The sequence below is a fragment of the Ambystoma mexicanum genome, chromosome 1q (genome assembly GCF_040938575.1).
Source record: "Ambystoma mexicanum isolate Mex_15411 chromosome 1q, UKY_AmexF1_1, whole genome shotgun sequence".
NCBI lineage: Eukaryota > Metazoa > Chordata > Amphibia > Caudata > Ambystomatidae > Ambystoma > Ambystoma mexicanum.
The window spans coordinates 594,235,173-594,249,616 of record NC_090922.1 but is presented as its reverse complement, the minus strand read 5'-3'; the positions used below and the strand labels follow the sequence as shown (position 1 = coordinate 594,249,616).

Genomic DNA, 14,444 nt, shown 5'->3' with positions numbered 1-14,444 from the left:
GGAGAACTGTATGTGTGTGGGACTGAGCTAACTAATGTAGGGTTGCTATCCAAAAAGGTTGATAAAGTAACACGTGCAACGCAACTATACATCCCCAGGTGCTCTGTAATGACATGTTACAGTCTTTTTCATTAAATGCATGATTAGTAGATTTTTCAGGTCATACTGTGAAGTATAATGGAAATGTGGTAGACTGAAATTAGTCCAGAGAGTGCTGAGATGCGGCTTGACATGACACGCTGCTGGGTTCCTTCCTCGATTATTGCTGCAGCTGGCGGCCTGAGGTCTACGGTCTGTGCTGTGCGGACCTGCCGTTTTTTGCCTGCCTGGCGTTTTGCCTCCCAGCCGGGGAGCAGCCACGTTACGACATGGTACCCCACGCATACCTGCCTAACCTCCGGGTTTTTATGCTCTTCTCTGGGTCTCCGGGGAAGAGCATGGAGTCGCTGGGTTTATGGCCCTTCAGGACAACACTATATAAATGAGCCGTAAATGATCCGTAAACATTCCTGCATTAGGCATATTGCTGCCGGGGCCCGAACACCATGCACAAATAAACGTTTCTGCAATCTGGCGCATGGTATTTTGCACTGAACGTTACATGACTGTGCCTGAAAATCTAGTGGTATTGTTGTCAAGTTATAGAATTTATGTAAACATGGGCGAGTGCAGAACATTGTGTATACAGTTACAGTCCCTTTTTAAAAAGGGAAAGACATGCATTGCCTGGCGAGGAAGACAACAAAAGACTCATTTGCCAGGTTTTCTTGTTTCGGTTGCAATTGTTAGTTTAGGGAAAAACTGGCCAGTTTTCTTAGCACTTTTTTGTTTCTTGGTAGTCGTGGGTTTTTTTTTTTAATATGTGCGCGTGGATGGTGGGCAGAGCTTGGGTGACTTAATTCTCATGGGTTTTGGTTCTCTAATGTAGGCAGGTATTGGCACGGCAGCATTGTGAACTGGGAAGCTTGCTGGTGAACAGGCGGCGTGCCAGAGGCTCCTGTGCAAGTGGTCTCTTTGAAATGTTGAGCTGATTTGGTGGCGTTTATTCATTGTAAGAGGGGGGTTGGTGTGTGCTTAGCGGCGGCCCACTTGAAGGGCCACCTGAGAGTGAAGCTTTACGATGTAAGGCCTTACTAAGTAAGGACATACGAATAAAGCCTAGTAAGGCTGTGTGCTCCTTGTTCCAGGAGACCGAGTCGGAGGCGCAGGTTGAAGCAGAAGCTGTTCTAACCGCACACTGAGGGAGGTAATTCTAGAAGGTGTGGGGCGTTTGTAAGGTGGAAAGATGGTGAGTTTGCCCCAGTACTTGAAGTAACGATCTTCAAAAAATAAACATTAGATTGTAAACTTGGAGACTTTCAGGGGGAATTGAAAACTTGCCGACTTGGTTTGGACTCCCAAGGTGCTTAGAGAGCGACGTTTTAGGCATAAAAGCTTAAGACAGAAATGCCAGCTTGCAAGCAACATTCACATACAGTTGGTTTGCCTTCACGGGGAGACAGTGCCTCAAGAGGTGTCTCATACAGGTTCTATCTCATCATTAAAGGTTCCCTCTGTGGTTCGAGGCATTCAAGACATTCACCCCTTTCTTCAGAAAAGGGCTTTGTCAGAGCCCTCAGGGCGGGAGAAAAAAGTAATGCTCATAGACCCAGTCGCCCCACCACGTCCCCTCTTTTAGCGTACAGAATTGCCCAGTCGCTCAACTAATCTCCTTTGAGGAAGTATCTGATTCTGCTCTGGTACAGGGGGCGATTCAGATTGTCCCACAGGAGGATACTTTGACAAGAAAGGTGCTGTTCTTGATTTCAGGGTCACTGGAGCAAGGTGGTACAATGCCTTTCTGGCAAGTGGAAATTGACAATTTCAATTCACTGCAACAGATCTTTGAGCTCTCACATTGAAACCGCCCAGGTCCATGGTGAGAAGAACAACATGACATTACATTCACAGCCGGAGGTAAATCTGGGTGGCACTTCAGGGGGCTGTAAGAAAGGCATGGTGTCAACAATAAGACCGACACAAGTGACCACAGTTCAAGGGTGTTAATTGAACTTTAACAAGGGTGTGATAAACGCCTGTCTAATCCTAAATCTACAGATGGGAGCAAGCTACGACCGTCAAATAATAATAATGCAGCCCTAGTGGAGTCTCGTCAAAATAAAAGGGCCTATACTAAAAAAAACTATTGCCAATCCTTACTGCCAAATACAAATAGTGTGGGGTAGTGTTCATGAAAAAGAAAGAAGTTTTTACAAATTGATATGTCAGGATGTTCAGGCTGTTGGCCTCCCTTCCCCATGTTTTCAGCACGGGACAAGGTGGTTCAATCGCGCAAAGCACACACTCTGGCTTCTTTGGCACGAGGATACAGTTCCATTACCAGCATCAGGGCCTTCCGGACCCAAGCCTCTTTGTTGAGCAAAGTCTCTTGATTCAGAGGGCCTGATGTACCAAAACCAAACACAAAGTTCCTTTCCTCTTATAAGTACTCAATTCAGGCGATTCACCCTGGATCCCCTTCAGCCGGGCTCAGATCTTTCCTCTTACACAATGAGTCTCCATCAGCCGGACCAATTTCAGTTCGCATTAAACTATTGAAAACTTTCGAATGTGCTCAGGGTTTAGCTTTACCCGTTGCAGGACCACATCGATCTCAAAATACCCTTTTCACAGTTGCCAACCAGTTGAATACCTAACAGAGACATTTGAATGAGCACCCACGTGGTGCCGGACCACTCTGTCTACGGTATCTTTCTTGGCCTCCAGAGTTCAGTCACTCCTAGTTTTCAATTATATTTGCGTTGTATGTCACAAACGTTTCACACACTGTTCTCTTTAGATTTCTTCATATATGTTGCCGCTTGCAACCTTCGTTCTAACACAGGCTGGTCTGGTATCAGTCTCTCCAACTCACCAGCTCTGCTATCTTTACTGACGCTGCTTTGTTGTAGGAGCCAAGGACAGTACCACGGCGGCAACCGCTCCTCCCCGCCTTGGTTATCGACTTCGAAGAGCCCTAGGTACCTGCGACACGCAATGCAGGTTTCTTTAGCTTTAGTCCCAGGTCTTAGGTCTCTTATTTTCCAAGTTTCACTAAAGTAACGTTAAAAAAAAAGGGCGTTTCCCTCCTTGCAACCCTTTCTGGTCTCACCGTCTTTCTCCTCGTATTAAACTGCCATCTTGGAACTGCTGCTTCCTCATGCGCTTTGCCTTGATCAGATTGTGCTTTCGTGCTCCGCCTTTTATCCGTGTGCAGAAGTGTAATGGAAGTCAGGGGTGTGTAATGATCAGTAATTGCCTGACCTTGCCTGACTATTGTATTGGGACGGATCAGGAAAACAGATCTGGTCTTAGTCAGTTTTCACTCAGGGTGAGCTGTCCATGAGAAAGTGTTTGTGTCAGGAAAGGGCCAGGGCTTGAGTTCCTAAGTATCCTACCTGGTAGGATAGGGAAAAGGTGTTACAGGGAAGGGGATGCAGTGTATCACCATCCAGTGTCCCACTTCCAATCTCCAGAGACCCCTCATCCAGGTGATCCTACCGCACTGGTACACCCTGAGGAACTGGATCCAAAAACGATGGCCCTGCCCTGGCCACCTGGATGACCGGTCCCTGGGACTAGCGGGTGAGACACCTTCTTGTTTCTATGAGGGAGCATCCCCCCCAAGAGATCGGGTTTAATTACGCCAGGGAATTTCTTTCCTCCAGCTACATTCCAGATACTGGCCTCCCCAACACAATAGAGCCTAAATCGTGCCTGCAAAATCTGGATATGACGAATAAGGAAGTGCCAAGGCGTGCTGATGCAGAGGCCAATGCTAATGAGCAAGGGGAATCAGCTTTCAGGTTCCTCGGTGCTCTATGTTGAATTGCCGGTTTCATCTAGAATGTTATATTCCTCAGTCTTTCATTCATCCAACGCCGAGACAATCGTTTGGACTATCTATTTCAGTAACCACTCCACTGGAATCAACTCTGGCAGCAATGAATTCAACCTTTAATGCTCTAGCAAAACTTTACAATGTATTGAATGAAAAGAGCTCGACTCAGTCGACTCTTTTAGCCTTGCTGCGAACAAAGGTGGAGATTCTAGATGGAAAATTGGGAACGGGCAGAGACATCGCCTTGCCCCAGCGTACCTCAATAAGGATCCCCCGCCGAAGACATTAAAGTCGAGATCAAGAACTGGGGGAGGCATCTTTTTGGGGGGAATTGACGAAGGACTGATTAGCTCACCTATATGCAATCATGAGCCTCCAGCAGACACTGGTGAACAAGTCAGGGGGATAAGATCTCCAGGGACATTGGTAGAGCAGAATGGGCTGTCCATTGTCCCCCAGCATACAATGGAAGCACATAAGATTCCTAGCCCGTTGATTTTTCTAATATTTGCAAAAAAGAGAGGACCCACGCAGCTGGTTGGTTACTCAGGCTAAAAAAACAAAAATCGGAAGGACCAGGCTCAAAAAAGTTAATAAACACTTTGACAGCTAAGTGGAGAGTCCAACAGTCAAAACTGACCAGTAAGAAAAGGTCTAGAGGAGGAAGGAAAAAATCGAGAGAAGACCCGGGTACATCACCCAGAGGAAGATCGGGATGACATTTTTCTGATTCAGACTTTGGACACTTCAAGCATATCTCTGGAAAGTGAAATATTAGCCTTTCCCACCCTTTCGGTGGGGAACCAAGCGGAAATGGTGACAAGTTTGCTGCCTATACAAGTGTCAAAGCCTGCGAGGGTATCTTTGAATAACCTTACAAGCCCTCCAGAAGGGGTGAAACGGACCTCACCGAATATGGTTGAAGGGGGGGTCCTGGTCCCGAAGGATTTTCCAGTAAAGTTTACAAATCTGGAGCATAGATGATTAGCTTTGCATCAGGAGCAGTGTTGGCCCACTACTGTTGAAGATCAATTACCGTGCTCACAGGGGGGTCAACAAGAGGACCAAGTTATTAGGTCAAACCACTAATCGGTCCACACAACAGGACGTAGGGCCTTATAGCCAGCAGTCGGCCTACAAGGTTGACCAACATGAATACTAAGAAAGCGGCAGGGTCGGGTGAGGGAGTGGTGAAAGCTAATAACAAGTGGAGTATTCTCCTTCTGGAACTTTTGGTGGACTTTCACAATCCCAGGGCCCTGAACATATTAAATGTCTTAAAATCCTTTTTCATAAAATTCCACGGCTGAGGGCAGTGGAGTCGTGGGACATAGAACGGGTGGAATGTGTGCACAAATTAAATTGGCATAGTGTCTTTTTGTACATCCCATCAAATTTAATAAAGGCCATAATTATGGAGGTGGGCCACTTATTTCGTCCATTTGGATGCATTATTTGTAAGATTAACGAATGGGAGAAACATCAAGTAAGAGGGTTTCCCTCGCCCTGGGGGTAGGACCAGAAGCATGCTCAGCTGCTACATGTTGCACCTCTGAGGAAAACGCGAACGCAGGGTGTCCTTGGCTCTGCCCGTTCCATTGAACATGTTTATACGGTGGAGGAATCTCAGGAGGTAAGAGAGTGGTCTTGATTACCGGGGATCCTGGTAGGGAGACCTGGGCCTGATTAATAAATAATGGGTGCAGCCACAACAGATATTTGGATGGAGTTGTGGAACACAAGGGGTCACTCTCTTGTGTTGCAAGATGGGAATGACAACTTGATTTCCCCAGACATGTTCTGTCTCCAGGAGACGTGGCTCCAGGACGAGGTTATCATGGATGGCTACTCCCTGGTATCAGTTCGAGCTACCAGTGGGAAGTCCGGGAAGACCGCCATCTGGGCTTCTAACCACATGTAAAAAAAGATCTGGGATTGAGGTTAGTACAATGGGCTTCACCTAATGGGTTCTCACAGCTAACAAGATTTACCTGGTTAAAGAACTCGAGGCAAGGCAGATGAATCCTGGGGTATTCTTAATCTGTATTGGAACCCCTTGGGGATACCCATTAAGGAGTTTTTAGAGGGTGTTAACCTTTTACTGGATCTCTGTATGTTGGATCCCTCAATAGAGTAGACTTGAATATCTCCTGTTTGGCTAATGCTGAGTGTGAAAAACAACTAAATGAATGCATGCTTGCTTTTATTAAATACATCGATTTGCTCATGGTGCGAATCTCCAGCCTGAAATTACAAAACATTTTTTTTAAATATATATATTTTTTTAAATGGAGGAAATGGCTAGGGGAGGCTCACTGGGTCGGACTGGAGCAAAACACCGCCTCGGGCACCAGTGAAAAAGTGTCCCACAGTTGCAAATGACAATTCATTCCTATAGTGACAGACTGTTTGAATAGTACCCAAGAGAGTGCTTTTTGTTCAAATGTAAACAAATTGTGATATTTAAGCAATATTTATTCAGCAACAATGGTCAAAACTACTTGCTGCATAGTGAAGTAACTCCTCAAACTGGCCCACTTTGGCCAAAAAGGTGTCCCATTTAGACCAAAAAAACTGGCCCACACTAGCATTTAGCATTTTTGGTTCGGGCATTGCCCTATTGCCAAGTACGAGCATGGCGGCTCATCCTTAATCGGTTGAGGGGGCGTCGACCCAGTGCCCCCCCTCACCCATTATGGAGGAGCCGAGGAGCCAGCCCAGTGAAACACTGAGCTCTCCCTAAACTGCTTTTTCCAGCCGAGGTAGTGCTTCTGGGCTGGCTGAATTGCCACACATGATCACTGAGCCATGCAAGGCTGAGGGGTGTTTTGCTTCGAAAGCCTTGCATAGCTCATTGGAAATGCTGGCTGGGGAACTGCATGTCTGTATGTGCGAAGGGGAGCTCATGCGCCTCCTCGCACCCTGGAGCGGGGTGGAGCAAAGTGCTTGCTGTGTGGATGCTGTGTGAATGTTTGTGTTGGTCCGTGGAGCTGATTTTGGCGAGTGGGGGAAGGAGGATTGTACAACAAGGGCATTTTAAAAATGCCTTTATTGCACAATCCCCTGTCCTACCTGCCAAAATCAGCTCTCCTTCAGTCCTTCTGAAGCACTGTTGAGCCTAGGGGAGAGGGATTTTCTTTTTTTTTACTGGACTTTTATCCTAGATGTCTGGTCAAAAATACCATGCTTTCCCCCTGAGCCCCCCGGCTCCTTGCATACACACATAATCATGTGGATTGCGTTATGCACTGTGGGGCCCAGGGGACAGGGATAGTATCTTTTTACTGGACGTCCATCATAGATGTCCAGTAACAAATATCATGCCTGCCTCCTTTGCCCCCCCCTCCCATGCCAGTTGCAAACTGTTTGGCTTTTTACCCAATTTTTTTTTAAAGTATGCTCTCAAATGCTACATTTTAACCCATTATTTTAAAATAATTCCCAGGGGAGAAAACCACACGAACCCCGTTGATTTATTTGGACTCCCTCGTTACGCTCGGTCGCTATTGCATATCTGGGGAAAATATTTATGCCCCTCCACTTAAAAAATTCACCAGCTGCAACTGGGCTTGGGACTGTGCTGGGAGCAGGGTGGGAGAGCCCAGGGTCTGGGTAGAAGTGGGATGAAGGAGCACAGAGACTGTGATGGGAGCAGGTGGGGGAGCCCAAGCACTATACTGGGAGTAGGGTGCGGTGACGGCGCACGATAGTTCATAGCCATTTGGACTAACTGTCCATTTGGCATTTTTGGGGGGCCCGGCCTGCCCACATTTTGATTGGGGGAAGGGAGGCCAAGCCTAAAATGTTTGAAGACCACTGCTCTAGTGGCATTAAAAAAAAGGAAACCAGGCCACCAGGGGGCGCAGGCGTGATGGCCGCCTGATCGTTCGGCTCCCCTGACGTCCCGAGAGATTTGTGGAGTAAACTGCGATAAAAGGAACGTTATCCTCCTATAAAGGCTGAATCCAGGTGGGGGAACTCCTGGGGACTCCGGAAATACCTTCCCGAGTCTTGGGGGTGCCTGGGTCCCCGACATATTTGACTTGGAGCATCCGCGCTTCCCCTCCACCTCCCAGGCCTGTGCCGCGCACGAGATGAAGCTACGCGGCCGGGCTCCTCCTCTACGCGGATGAGCGCCGCGCCGGGATCAATCTGAGGAATCGACACCCTGTGCCTCTGCCGGCATCACTGCAAGCCCGTGGGAGCCCCTCTGAAACCGGGGCCCTCGTTCGTGGGGGCCTCCCCAGACGAGCCCACCTTCGGCTCCCGCCGCAGCGGTTCTGGACGTTAGTACGCCCCGGGCCTCCACGTCCAGTCCCCGGCCTGCCGCACACACGTCTGTGTATCTCGACCCAGGCCGTCGCTGGAGCGCGCCCAGGCCCCTTCCTCCCCTCGCCCCCCAGGCGTTGGGGAACATCTTCGCGACAATTACCATAAGGACTCCGGCTGCTGCTGCGACACAACTTCTAGAGGCCTACACCGAACAGGCCCGGGCCGACGCGGGAGCGTGCCTGGGCCCCCCTGCGATCTTTGAACACACCCACTGGCCCCACGTCGGAACAACCGTGAGTAGGGGCCGTCGGGGGGGGGGGAGGTTTGGGGCACGACCCACCCGTCCTAACCACCACACCTCATCGGAGTTGGCGCGGAACTGGGGGACCGTCTCCCCGAGCCCCAGGGGGAGACCTCGAGGAATCACGAAGACCTAGAGGGGGAGACACCCCATGAGTTGGAAAGAAACCCTGGCAAGATACCAATTCACTCCCCGAAAACAAGAGATGGAGACCACCAAGCCGCCTACGCCGACCCCCGACATGAACACCATGCAGAGCAATATCCAGACAATCCTAGACGAAATCAGGGGGATGAGAACGGACATGGGTGCCAAGCTGGCCGACCTCACCGCCAAGGTCTCCACGTTGGAGGATAGAATGGAGGGGATAGAGAATAACCAGGCGTCCACCGTCTTCCTGGAGGCTGAGATGGAGGCAAGGTTCAAAGAGATACAGCGGCGCGATAGAGAGCTCTGCTTCAAAGTGGACGATATGGAAAATCGTGAACGGAGATGTAACCTGCGATTCTTCGGCCTGACGGAGGTGGAGGGGGAGACCCAGACCGGACTGGAGGGCAAAGTGCAGGAGATCATTAGGATTGTCTTGGGAACCGACTCCGGAGAAACCATCCTGATCGACAGAGTTCATCGAGTTGGCGGAGGCGCTAGGGGCCCACGCTCCGTGCTTGCGAAGTTCCACTATTACAGAGACAAAGCGAAAATACTTAAAAGAGCTAGAACCCTAAGAGAGATACAATTCGACAACTCCAGGGTGGCAATCTACCAGGACCTGTCCGCCCTCAAGCTACAAATGAGGAAAAAATGCGGTCCGATCACTAGGTGGCTCCAGGAGAAGGGGGTCCGGTACCGCTGGGGACACCCATTCTACCTATCCTTTGAGTGGCAAGGGGAAAACTTTCAGCTCATTACAGAAGAAGACATCCAAAGAGGCAACGACAAACTGATCGGGGTCCCTCCGGGGCCCTCGGGGGAGAACGGCGGACCCGACAGAGGCCCGAGCCGGGCCCCACGAGGCCCTGACCACAGCCAGGGGAAACACAAAGTGAAGGGCACTCGGAAATTCAGAAAAACCAGACACCCCTCGGAGGGACGTGGAGGACCCGCATGATTACGGGACAGAGGAGAAAAGAAAAGGAATGCAGTGCCGATCTGTTGTGGGTCATTCGCTCACTCGCCCCCGGCGGCCGCCGGCAAACTGAGGAGAAGCATTTGTTCCACCTTTGCTGATGCCAAAGCACGCCCGTTGGATCCGAGTGACTGAGAGGGAAGGGGAGAAAGTTAAGAAATGTGATGTTGTTGTGTTGTATTGCATTTGACCGCAGGGTCCTCACTGGCCCCTTCATGTTTGGGGGCGATTTATGTTGTATTGTGATGTTGCCATGGTTGGCGAGGCGTATGCCGAAATTGAGGGCTGAAGGTTTCGGGTCCCACCTGTCTGAAACACGGAGTGGTGGTGTTCTCGGTTGTCGGAGGGTGGCCAGGTGCATCCCCCGAAGCGTTCAAAGACCCCTCCAACTCACATTGGAAGCTAGTTCACGGTTGGACCCAGTCCCTGTGAGACGCACAGCGGGAGTAGAGGGGCCTGGGGGTGGGGGAGGTCTTGTTGAGGGATTGGACTCCGACTAAACCAGTCGAATGTTCCTATGGGTATAATTTGGAGGGTACGATCCACACTATTTATCGCTCGGGGCCCAGGCAGCGGCCCTGGTGGTTCATTGACTAAACCCGATGTATGTCGGGCGATGGGGACGGACGCCTACCAAAATGGGTAAGGGAAATGGGGAACCGGGGACGGGGGGAGAGGGGAAAGAAATAGGGAACGCCACGCCATGGTTCTGGGGTTCAAGCTAACAGATGATAACGGGGGCACTCACTGGGCAAGGATAGCGACGAGCATGGTTGAAGGTCGGATCGGTACACTCAACGTTAAGGGTCTCAACTCGCAGAACAAGCGGTCTCTCATGAGTAACTTATTCCGCAAACAGAAATTACTGGCCCTCTTCCTACAAGAAACCCACTATAGAAGGGGGGCCGAGTCAACGATCAAAGGAAAGGAGATAGGCAGAAACTTCTTGGCCTCGCACAAATCCTCTAAGAAGGAGGGAGTGGGTATCCTATTGGGTAAATCGCTGCATCTCACCGATGTAGAAACGAAAAGGGTCTTTGGAGGCAGATTTCTTGCGATCAAGGGGTTAGCCCAGGGTGCACGAGTCACAATATACGCACCCAACGCCGGCCAAGTCAAGTTTATCCGCAGGGTCCTTGGGGTCATGGACGGGTGGGCTGAGGGAGCCACAACCCTGGGCGGAGACTTCAATCTCATTACAGACCCCCATCTTGACTGGTGGTCGGCCAAAGGGACGGGACCAAGAGCACCCACAAAAGATAATCTCGCCTTGAGGGACCTCCTACAAGAATACTACTGGGCTGATGTATGGCGCAAATGCTGGCAAACCCCTGGGGGTTACACGTTCTTCTCCCCTCCCCACCAAACATACACTAGAATTGACCTGCTGCTGGTCTCAGAGGTGGGAGGGGGAGAGGTTGGAAACCCCACGGTTGAGTCTGTGAGCTGGTCAGATCATGAGCTCCTCGTTATGGAATGGCGGTTGCAAGCCACCATGAAATCACATAGGTGGCGCTGTAACGATACCCTCATGAGGGACCAGGTGTTTAGGGAATTCCTTAGGAACTAAATAAAAGCCTTCTTACTATCGAACGACACAGGGGAGGTCCCAATGGTTTCAGTCTGGGAGGCAGCGAAGGCCACCTTCAGGGGTCTCCTCAGAGGGTTTGAGCAAGAAGCGAGAGAGGGCCCTGATAGAATCCAGACTGCGGGAAGACCTGCGGCCCATGAGGGCACAGCTCACCAAGGGAAACGTAGCCCGCGAAAACCTCCTGAGTGAAATGAGAGAGAAGAGACAGGCTCTGCATACAATCCTGATTGGAGAGGTAGTTAAAAAAATGAGATACACGAAGCAGAGATACTACGAGAGGGGCGACAGGGTTGGAACTCCTCTGGCACATAGGCTGAGGGGAAACAGGGCGGACAGACACATAGAAAAGGTCAAGGACGGGGCGGGTAACACCCAGATAAAAACTGAACACATAGCCGAATCATTCGCGGCCTTTTATAGGGCCCTCTATACCAAACAAGAGGGTGAATCACTGGATGAAATGCGAAAATATCTTGAAGACCACCCCCTAACCAAGCTCACAGACCTAGAGAGAGAGAGACACTGGACAAGGAGATAACGAAGGAGGAGGTGGAAGAGGCCATCAAAAAGCTTAAAATAGGCAAGACCCCAGGGAAGATGGGTACACAGCGGATTTCTATAAACAATTCTATTCTGAACTAACCCAACCACTGACCAAATTATTTAACCAAATCAAAACCTTAGAAACAATTCCACCGACATTCCTGCAGGCCATAATCACAGTTATCCCTAAGCCGGGCAGAGACCCAGCGGAGTGTGGCTCATATAGGCCCATCTCGCTCCTGAACACAGATGCCAAGATCTTCACCAGGATCCTGGCGACACGTCTAGAAAGGTGTCTCCCCCGGCTGATCCATCCCGATCAGGTAGGCTTTGTAGTAAATAGACAAGGAGCGGATAGTATACGCAAAACCCTGCACATATTGCGGACAAGGCATTTGACAGGGTGAGCTGGGCCTTCATGGAGGGGGTTCTGTCGTCCTTGGGGATGGGACCCAGGTGGCGGGGATGGATGACGGCCCTCTACTCCTGCCCTTCCGCTAAAGTGGTGGTCAATGGAAGAGAGTCAGAGTCCTTTCCTTTAGAGAGAGGCACAAGACAGGGATGCCCACTGTCCCCCCTCATATACGCCCTGGTGATGAAACCTTGGGCTATAGCAATCAGGACTAACGATCAGATCCAGGGTGTTAAGATGGGGGAACTGACTAACCATCCCAATCTGTCCCAGAGGTGTTGAACAGTCTGGAGCGATATGGTTCCCTGGCAGGCTACAGGGTCAATGTAGATAAATCAGTGGCGTTCCCGGCAGGCCAGCTCAACGAGACCGAGAAACAATACATCGATAACCTTCCATTTTGTAAACGAACAGAGGGACTCTCTCACCTGGGGATCCAAATTCCATCAGACCTAGGGGATCTCTTCAAAGTAAACTACCCGCCCCTATGGAGGTCGATCAAACACGACCTGGGACGCTGGTCAAAATCCGGCCTCTCATGGATGGCTCGCCTCACCTCCATCAAAATGGTAATCCTCCCCAAATTCTTGTATCTGTTTCAGATGCTGCCAACCCAGATACCAAACCCATTTCTCCTGGAGATCAAGTGGGCCCTTCTCCGTTATCTATGGGCCGGTAAATCCCACATAATTGCTTACGACACTCAAAAGACCCAAAGATGAGGGTGGGGTTGGTTTCCCCGATCTTGACACCCATTATAAGGCGTCACAATTGCGCGTCCTTGTTGACCACTTGATGACTGGCCCAAAGAAACAATGGGTAACATTAGATAACACACTCTTCTTGCCAGTCACATTGGACGAGTGGTTATGGGTCCCCAAGACATGCATTCCAAGAAGGGTTCTGAAACATCCAGTGTTGGGAGTGCTGTGGTCCATTTGGAAGGAAGGGGGTTACCTGAGATGGCTCACAACGTGGCCCTCACCTTTGAGCTGCATCTGGCCTCCGCTACTTTGGGAAGGGATCAACGAACCACTAGCCTTCCAGCAATGGTATGAGGTGGGTCTTTGTAGGGCCGGACAGCTTTGGGTGGATGGGGTGTTTATCTCTCTTGGTGACTTGAAGGGCGCCCTGGGCCTCCCTAACCTCTCCCCCTTTCGATATCTACAGCTCAAGGGTGCCCTTACCGAGAGCAGATGGGGAGACGCACTTAGGCGGGACCTAACCGATTTTGAGAAATTCCTCATAGCACACAAAGGTACCAAGGGGTTGATATCGCGGCTTTATAGCTTCTTGCTGTTCTCTACCCACGGGACCCCCCATCTTCCCAAGTACAATGGGGGAAGGACCTAGGCACCCCCATAACGGAAAAAAGATGGACCAAGATCTGTAGGCATGCACACCCTTCCACAACTGCACCCCAATACCACCACCAGGCCCTGAAGTTGATACACAGATGGCACTACTCCCCACAAAGGATGGCCAGAATGAGAAAAGGTTACGACCCCCACTGCTGGAAATGCCATGTTGAAAAGGGAGACTATGTCCATATGTGGTGGAAGTGCCAGGTGGCACAAACCTATTGGAGTGAGGTCCTGTCATGGATAAGGGGAGTGGACGGAATGGTGTATTGAGGTTGAGGGGGGACCCAAGGTGAAACACGACCACATGTTGCAGGTCATGCTAGTCGCGGCTAGATGCTGCTGGGCCCAAAAATGGAAATCACCCCGACCTCCTGGGTAGGGGGAGTGGGTAGCGAAAACACGGGCAATCTACGATATGGAGTATTTGACCCACCTGATCGATGAATCCAAATCTAACATCGAGGCCCTATGGCTGCCATTTTTTGACAAATACGGGAAAATAGCCTGAGGCACGAGTAACCATCTCAGACAGTTCTCTTGATGGGAACAATACTATCGGGGCAACCCCTTTGGAGTGGGAGGAGATCGATTGTTACAGGAAATGTGACTCTTACATGTTGGACCTTGTTTTTTGAGCACCGTTTCTCTTTCGGAAGCAACCCTACGCTCGCATTGTATCCTCAGATGATGTGCTGGACCCTGTTGTTATCGACCATTAAACCATGGCGTAGGATGGGGGAGGTGTGGGAGGTGGGGGGGGGAGTTGTGACCTCACTTTGATACACATGGATGTTTGCATTATTTTTTGAATTGTGTCATAATTGTAAAATTCTAATAAAACCAAATTTTCAAAAAAAAAAAAAAGGAAAGCAGGCAGAAAATTCGGAGGAGAGTGGCCCAACACGCAAGTGGAGGGTGGAAGGAAGTTAAAAGCCTTAAGCAGAAAATAAACTGT

At 50.1% G+C, this 14,444-nt stretch overlaps 1 protein-coding gene across 3 annotated transcripts in view; it reads left to right on the top strand.

The window, feature by feature from the left end:
* DARS2 (aspartyl-tRNA synthetase 2, mitochondrial) overlaps positions 1–14,444 on the top strand; it is a 530,183-nt gene that overhangs the window by 348,586 nt on the left and 167,153 nt on the right. The gene's annotated exons all lie outside the window — the stretch shown is intronic.